The sequence below is a fragment of the Ambystoma mexicanum genome, chromosome 1p (genome assembly GCF_040938575.1).
Source record: "Ambystoma mexicanum isolate Mex_15411 chromosome 1p, UKY_AmexF1_1, whole genome shotgun sequence".
NCBI lineage: Eukaryota > Metazoa > Chordata > Amphibia > Caudata > Ambystomatidae > Ambystoma > Ambystoma mexicanum.
In genome coordinates, this window is record NC_090921.1 from 231,180,064 (window position 1) to 231,189,029 (window position 8,966).

Here is an 8,966-nt window from a genome sequence, read left to right on the forward strand (position 1 = left end):
CCGGCAGGACACAGACTGGTGCACCTGTGTCACTCAAAACAGCCGTTGGGGTGTCTCCTATGTTGACCATGCAGGTAGGTTGCCTCCTTTTCTTTGCCCCAGTGGCAATGTTGGAAATGAAAAACACTTCCTCCTCATCCTCCTCTTCTTCCGCTATGTCTAACTCCTGTACACCATATTCGATCGCAGCCACATTCATAAATGTTCTGGGGTTACCACCGCCAACTGTTGCTGGTCCCCTGGATGTGGCCACTGGAGTCGCAGCCCTGCACACCCTTGCGTAATGTCCAGGCGTGCTGCACCTGCTACATACTCTTGTTTTTGCCGGGCACTCGCCCACATGAGGCAGATCATACCCACAGTATTGGCAGGATTCTGGGCTATTGGAGTTTGGAGGGCCATCAGGCCTTTTCTGGCCCCATTGTGTCTTCGTAGGAGTTGACCAGCCAACAGCGAAGGCTTCTTCACTCTTTCCCGGGTGGACAGCTGCGTCCATCCGAACACCCCTACTCTCTGCTAGCTCGTATGCACGTCCAGTGTCCAAAATCTGCGCTAGCGTTAGGCCGGTCTCACAGAGGATTTGTCTTCTCAGCTTTCCAGAGCTGCACCCTTGAATGAGTTGGTTCCTCACCATGCCTTCCTCATTCACCCACCTGCATGTGCTGGCCAAATGTCTCAACCTTCCACAGAACTGGTCCAGGGATTCATTAATCAGCTGTTTCTCCGCACACGTGGCAAACCTGTCATAATCTACGTTTGCCATAGGTAGGAAATGTTTTTTTAGGGCTAACTTGACAGCCACAGGTGGTTCTCTGCAAGTTCAATGAGTCGAATATCCGGTGCACCTCCGACCCTGCTGAGTACAGCATTGTTGCTACTTTTGCGTCATCCTCTGTCTCACCGGTGGCTCTAAAGATCATTTCAAGCTTTTTAACCCATAACAACCACTTTGGTCCAAGTTTGGAAGGGGGCCCCAAAATGTCCAACTCTGGCATGGGCGACAAAGTACCTTGTTGTCGGCGTGGCACTTGCGCAGGAGCGACGGCAGCACCATCCTGTTCTCCCATTCTTGCAGACCGCACGAGCACCCCACTTTATTGTATGAGGCCGCAAGTCTGTCCCCTCCTTGATATGTTTGAGATTCCCACTCACTTGGTATATCAGCTTGACTTGTCCCTTCTGTTGGCGTCTTCCCCACAGACAGGAATGGCTTTCCTTTTTTTTCGATGCTGTTGTCCACCAGTTGCAGGAGTGAAGTGCAATGACCTCTGCAACCTTGGTACCAATCCTTATCCCCAGACCACCTGGGTGCCCAGCTTTATTATGTTGTCACATGGGGAACCTCTTCCCGGTAGGATTTGTCCATGCAGCCTGTGTCTGCCTTAATGTGTGGATTGTGCAAGTTGAGGTGTTCAAACCTCCGTCAAAAGGCAAAGGCTTCAGCAGAGGACTCTGTTGCTTGAGAACATTCTAACTCTAAAAACCATTATTAGTCAATTATAAAAGGCCACAGCATCACTAAGCACTGTAAGCGGATTCAATTGAACACTACAGCTAAGTCAATGTCTAGTCTGGGATCTGAGGGAAACCCTTATTGATATATTTTTATGTCCAGTTTGTTTACTCTGGATGACAACCCTTATATAACACCCCTCTCAGAATCCCCCTGACCCCGCTGAGCCAAGAAGTAGGTTTGCTTTGCAAATTTAAAAGGTTAATTTGAAAATTAAACAATATATATCTATCACACTTTTATAGTAAATTAATATTTGATAGCACACTTGTGAGGATGATAGTGATCAACAATGGATAATGTTACAGTGGTAAACTCTTTTTGATGGCTTAGAAGGGATATAGAGAGGATAAAGTAGCTGAGAATGCTTTTATGGCTTCAAGGACAATGCAATGATGAATGAAAATGTAGTACAGAAAATAAACTTGATTTGACTTCAACAAAAGACAATGTAATCACTTTTCTTTGACAATTCACCTCCCCCCCTTTATGCAAGGTAAAGAGATGGAAGGGAAGCACACAGTTCTCAGGAATGCAATCAAATATAATTCAGTTCCACCCTAGCAAGCTTAGAGCAACAGGGATGATTTTAAACACAGGCAAAGTACTTTAAAGGTGGTATGCAAAGAAGTGGAAAATATGCTACAATGATTTTAATTCCCTCTAGAGGTTCAGGGTGGTTGACAGCTACTTTGTATTAGTTCAGGATCACTTTAGCAATGCTCTATGAATGATTGTCAGGTTGCAAACGAATTTCAGTAAAGGAAAGCAGGGACAAATATTTTTACATGTGGCTGAAATTAAGCAAAATGTCAAATCGCTGCAAACTTAGTCGCGTGCGTCGAGCGCAATTACAGAGGGAGTATGAGGAGTAGCAAGTCGGTTTTGAGCTTGTTGGAAAGCTTAGAATCTCGCTTCTATCACAAATGGTTCCGGAAATACGTCCGATTTAGTAAAGGTAGTTTTTCGGATTTGAAATTTGAAAGCTCAGAATGACAGATGACAGTTTTCAGGTTTTAAGGTGACAGAATGACACGATTCTAGGAGGCCGTTCTAAATAGGTTAAAATAGTTTGGATTAGATTATTTTATTAGATTAGATTGGTTTTGGCACAGTGAGTACTGGCACTATATTTTTGAAATAAGCCGTCAAGGTCTGGTCAGGTTGGACAGGACTTCCGGCGAGTGGTTCTGAAGTCCCGGCTATCTGGGTCAGCGTTGCTCTCTGGGTCTGTCAGGCACCGTTTCTGCTCACAACGATCTGGTCTGTGGTTCTCTCTGGTTCCGGATACAGCACTGCTTTCTGGATACTGCTACAGGTTCTTGCAAAAGTTCTTGGCAAAGAATTCAAACAGCTCGCCCGGCTGTTGAATAGTTTGGTTGGTTTTGAGGCCTGCTGAAGAGAACTCAGCTTGTGGTTTAGGCCTTTGCTTTAAATTATGGAGTCAGAGTTCTAAGTTCTGGTCTCTGTCTAGCTGGAGTCAGTCTAGGTCTCTGGAGTTCTGGATGTGAATTTGTCCGTCAGCATGCTCCGCAGAAAATGGGAATTGAGTGTCTCTACCTGTCCCAGCAGTCTCTTTTTATGTGTTCTACAAGTGGGTGTGTGCATGGACATAATTGAGCCGGCCCCTCGCAATCTATCATTGGCCACGTCCTCCTCTCTCCCTTGATTGGGGGAACTGGGTTGTGAGTCAGAGTGAAGAAATAGGTTTATGGTTAGAGAATCCTCCCCTTGTCAAATGGCACACAAATCTATTTCTGATCCAAATACATATTTATCTATGTACCATTTTTCTAATATTATACGTCCAGTTAACATATTTTCTGTAGCACCAAACCATCCGATCCCTGTCTTTGTAAAATGTCGTGTCCACTTATGACAGAATTCTGCCCTTTTCATCCAGATCACGACCTCTTAACCTTTCCTGATTTTACACAAATGTGCACCAGGGATATGGGTTTCAAATGATAAAGTGTCAGATTTTTAACATGCATACATTTGGAGTAACAACCTTTTTTTCCGCTACTGTCCCCAAGAACATACCACAGGGTCCTAACACCTCTTAAAGGGTGCACAGAAGAATCACAAGAATGATGATGTTATTTATATCATTTTTACAAGTCCGCACTATGAATTATCCATCTTTTTAAAATTATGCTCTGGCCCCAAAGGGGTGTGGTTTTCCTAAGCACATGGTGGAATTTCTGGTTTATCCACTTCCCCCAAGCTCAGCTTGCTCACAGATGCAGTGCCCCTCCCAGTTTCTCCCAAGAGGAAGCCATTTTACGCCCCCCCCCAATATGACATTTGCCTGAGTCCAGGACAGGGCTTTGTTCAATTTCCTGCAGTCTGCAGGTACCACTCCCCTAATTCAATCAGAGAGGTGTCATCTCCTTTTGGCAGGGGCAGCAGGATGCAGCCAGGCCTGGGAACACAGCTGCTGAATTCCCTCTCCTGTCGGGGGTAGTTGTCAGGCAGAATCCACTTTCATTAAGCCAGGCTTCAGCTAAATGTCACTTTTGTTCCCAGTTTTTCTTCATTCAAATCAAACTCACAATTTTTACACATGCAGCTAGAATGCTGATTCTAAGTTCAAAACTATGACATTTAACAGTTGCAAACTATGTGACACTCAAAAGTAGGTCACTCATTTAATTTAAACATTTCGATTTTAGTGGTTTTAAATCCAATTTCAGTTAAGCTGCTGACATCCACAGCTCAGCCAGTTTTGTTGTAAACATTGTTTCGGGCTCTTCATCTTTCCAGATTTTGTATGCACACAAAACTTCATTCTGCCAGATGTCTGCTGGTGTTCAGTAAGATTTTTGAATATCCTGCAATGTTTGAAATAGACATTTTGAGCTTGCATTCAGGGAAACAAAGGTGATTTACAGCGCTTTTTAGCCAACCGGCACTGTTGTTTTTCCTTTGGCACACATTTCACTCATGGCACTCCTGGCCCATCATGCTTGCACTGGTGGGTGGCAGGTTAGGCAACCATTGTGGTGTGCGCACAAACTGCGCTTTTTTCCCAGATTCTGGCGCAACTGTGGGCTTTTCCGCCATCTTGGATTTTCTAAGCCCACAGCACCAAATGTTGCAGCTTAATAGTCCAAACGTGGGTCAGGACACCCAACAAGCCCCCCTGCCCGACTGCACTTTGATTTCGAGTCGAGGGGGAGTCGGGTGCAAAGGATGTTTTGATCCACACGCTGGTATGTCCGCATCATCTTCTTCCAATTACATAGATGGCACAGTTCAGCATCTTTTCCTCCATCCAGTTGGATCGATCGGTTCTCCTCGCCGGTCCTGATGGGAATATTGAGAGGTACCCCGGGCCCCTCGGATCTTTGCTCCCGGTCCCCGGGTCGTCCTCCTTGGTCGGTGTCCATGATTTCATCTCTCCTAGGATGATAAAGCAAAGCGGCAATACACATTCCTAGACATTTTTCCACCACTATTAATGGTGTGGCGAACATATACATTTTATACATCCGAATACATTTTGCAGTATTATTTTTAAAAAACAAGATATAACAGGAAATATTGACATTAGGTTACTATATTTTTGGTATGTGGAATATTTTAGGGTTGGAGCTTTTATTGATCTGGGGCGACCCCCTCTGGGATTCCAGAGGATTCCTCCAGTTGTTGCAGAGAGTGGCTAGGATGGCAACACTTTAGCTGATTTATATGGACCCACTTGTCTTCCCCTTCCGCCAAACTACCTTTGAGGATGCAGATCTTATACGCTACTGGGGAGACCTTGTCTATAATTTCAAACGGTCCCTTCCATGTAGGCAAACATTTTCGCTGTTTGGCCTGGTTTCTTTGGAAATTGTATAAATAAACCCAGTCTCCCACAGTATATTCCTTCCTGGTGGTCTTCAGGTCGTAGTGGGTCTTCATGCTATCAGCTGATCTTTCTAGATTCCGCTTAGCATAGGCAAAAGCATGTTGGAGGTGTTTCCTTAAATTCTCCACATACTCATGAGTTGTGGAGGCATTTATCAGTGTCTGCTCTTGGGTCCTGTAGAGCAAATGCTGGAGAAGCACCATCTTGCGTCCGGTCATCAACTCAAATAGTGACATTTTCGTTGCAGGTGAAGGGGTAGATCTGATGGCCATTAGGACCAGGGGTAATCGGATATTCCAACTTGGCCCTGAATCTGCCACAAACTTTTTTAAGATGCTCACAATGGTTCGGTTGTATCTCTCCACTGCTGCAGAAGAAGCTGGCCTGTAAGCAATGTGTAGCTTCCTTTTAACCCCCGGTATCTCCCACATCTTTGTCATTACCTCGCTGGTGAAATGGCTACCTCTGTCTGACTCAATCCTTTGAGGTAGACCAAAACGGGAAAAGATGTGGTTAATCATCTGGGCAGCTGCTGTTTCTGCCTTGCAATTTGGGGCCGGGAGACATTCCACCCACTTGGTAAACAAGCATGTGACGGTCAACATGTACTTGTTTCCTCTAGACCAGCGAATTACAGGGCCTACAAAGTCGATTTGCAAATCTGACCATGGCAGTGTCATCCCCCTCTTTTGGAGAGGCGCCCAGTGTGTGAGGGATGTTGGCTGAAATTGTGCACACACCAGACACCCCTTCAAGTATTGGTCTAGGTCCTGCCCCATGTGTGGCCAGTATGCAATCTCTCTTAAGATTTCAAGTGTTGTATGAAACCCCCTATGACCGGCAGTGGCCGCATCATGGGTGTGACTTAACATCAGGCTTCGGAGTGAGGTAGGAACCACCCACTGATCATGGCCAGCTTGGGATTTCCTTACCAACAAACCGTCTTGGATTCGGAACCTTTTTGGGCATTTCATCAACACTCTTAGGTCCTCTTTCCCAATGTAATCGGTATCCGTCAGGGGAAAGTTCTAAGGGTCCTCAATGTGTTGGTAAAACTTACCAATTATTGGGTCCCCCTTCTGAGCTGTAATCAAATCATCATCAAGGGTCTCCTTACTCCATTGTGCAGTTGAAAGATCATTGTGAGCATTTGTCTGGGACCTAGTGATAGCAGTGACCTGGATTTCCCCCAACAGGGACTCAATCTCTATTAGATCCCCTTGGATGGCCCCGGTTTGGGCCAGTTGATCAGCTAAGTCATTTCCAGTTTTGTCTGGTCCCTCTACTTTGGAATGACCCTTGATCTTCTTCCAGTAGATGGTCATCCCATTCGAGGTGACCAGATCATCAATGTTTTGAATTAACTTCCCATGTTTCAAAGGTTTGTTATTAGCACATAGCATGCCTCTGGTTTTCCAGTTAACCAGGTGCTCCTCGAACCCGTTCCGTACATAATCCGAATCTGTGATTATGACCAGTTCGTGGAGTTGATGTTGGACGGCAGTGAGGATGGCCTGATGCACAGCCATCAATTCTGCCACCTGACTACTTCGGAGACCAATTTTGGTCCCAGCGGAGGGTTCTGGAAACTCCTTCACCCATGTATTCCCTACGCCGGCCACCAGTTCTTTCTCCCTGTTGTTGTCAACATGGTACGAGCATCCATCCACATAGACAGTGGGCATTCCCTCACACTTGTCTTCTTCAAAGACTTTGTGTGGGGAATTAAGGTATGCCTCCATGTTGTCCTTGATTTTTATATTTTCGTCCTCGAGACAGTTTTCTCTGGCACAATCATGCAAGTCAGCCAGGCCTTGCGCGAGGGGACTCTTCTTGTTTTGGCCATATCTGACCTCCACAGGAAAGGCTTGCATTGACAGAATCCAGGAAGTAATTCGGGAATTACTCACATTTCCGGCCCGGATTCTGTCACTTTGGAGATATTGCAGAGGCTGGTGTGGAGTCTCCACTATGATGTGTTCCCCCTGGATAAAGGGGCGGTAATTCTTCAATGCCCACACCGTTGCCAGGAGTGCCTTCTCACAATCGTTGAATTTTTCCTCCACAGAGGATAAAGTTTTGCTCGCATAGGAGATTACTTTATTGACCTTTTCATGCTTTTGGTATAATGCTGCCGTCAAGCACGTATTAGAGAACCCTGTCTCCAGGAAGAACTCCTTGTTTCTGACAGGGCAAGCTAGGCAAGGCGCTTGTGAGAGGCTTCTCTTGAGTTGTCTTACTGCCTCGGATTGTTCTGGACCCCATTCCCACTTGACCCCCCCCTTCAAGAGATGAATCAGGGGTCTGGTGATCACTGCGTAGCCCTCAATGAATTTTCTGCTGTAATTAGTCAGTCCAAGGAGGCTTCTTAGTTCGAGCAGAGTTGTGAGGTCTCTCAGTTTCTGAAGTGCTTCCACTTTCTTTTCCTGGGGACAGAGACCCTGAGGAGTAATCTCATGCCCCAAGAAATTAACACGGGTTCTACACCACTGTGCTTTCTGAAAAGAAAGTTTTGCTCCGGTGGCCCTCAACTGCGTCAGAACATAACGGATCTCCGCTACGTGTTCCTCCACAGATGAACTTTTGATGAGGACATCATCTACATAAGCTAGGTTACACCTCGCACCCAGGTCGGGCATGGCCTTATGTAGGAAAATGTTGAATTCATTGCCGGAGTTGAGGTATCCGAAAGGAGTTCGGGTCCATGTGTACTGCTGGCCCCCAAAGGTAAAAGCCAGTTTGTATTGGTCCTCCCTACTGACAGGTACAGTACAGTATCCATTGGTCAGGTCTATTGCTGTGAATACCTGTGACCCCTGAATCTGGGCCAGCCCTTGGTCAATGTAGGGCAGAGGCCATCGAGAAGTATGGACTCGTTTGTGGAGCTCCCTAAGGTCGGCGCAGAGTCTCCACTGGCCGTTTGGCTTCAATATTCCCAGCACCGGATTATTGAAGGTGCTGTCTACTGGACGGATTATTCCCCGGGACTCAAGGTTCTTAATTATTTCAGTAAGGGACTCCATGGATGCGAGAGGCAAACGATATTGCTTCACAAACACTGGAGTCATGCCAGGGTCCGTGGGAATTGTTGTTGTGTGGATGTCGGTGCGACCACAGTCATATGAGTCTACCGCAAAGAGATCTTGGAAATCCAAGAAAACTTGTTTCAACTTTTGCTTCTGTTCCAGAGTCACGCAGGCATCAGCTAGGTTGACTCTCTCTTCCACCATCTGCCTGAAGCCTGAAAGACTTCTGGTTTAGCTATCTCAGAGGCCTCCTCCAGCTGGGTGGAGAAGTCCCTGGTCAGAGTGCTGATTTGGACTGGAGGCTTCAGGTGGGAAAGGCAGCCCTCATGGACCTGGAAAATCACCTCATCCCTCCTGAAGTCACAAGTCACATCTTCCTTACCATAAGGGCAAGAAGTGTACACCAGGAAGTTCCTCCAATTCCGGGTGAAAATCCTGTCTGGTGTTGTATTGTCCTCACTGTCACTGTCAAAACAGTCCTTGGGGATTGGTCCTAACAGTTCATTTCCTAAATCAATGGAGAAATGTCGGTCATCAACCGCCATTCCAATAATGGTGCCTGCGGCTAGAG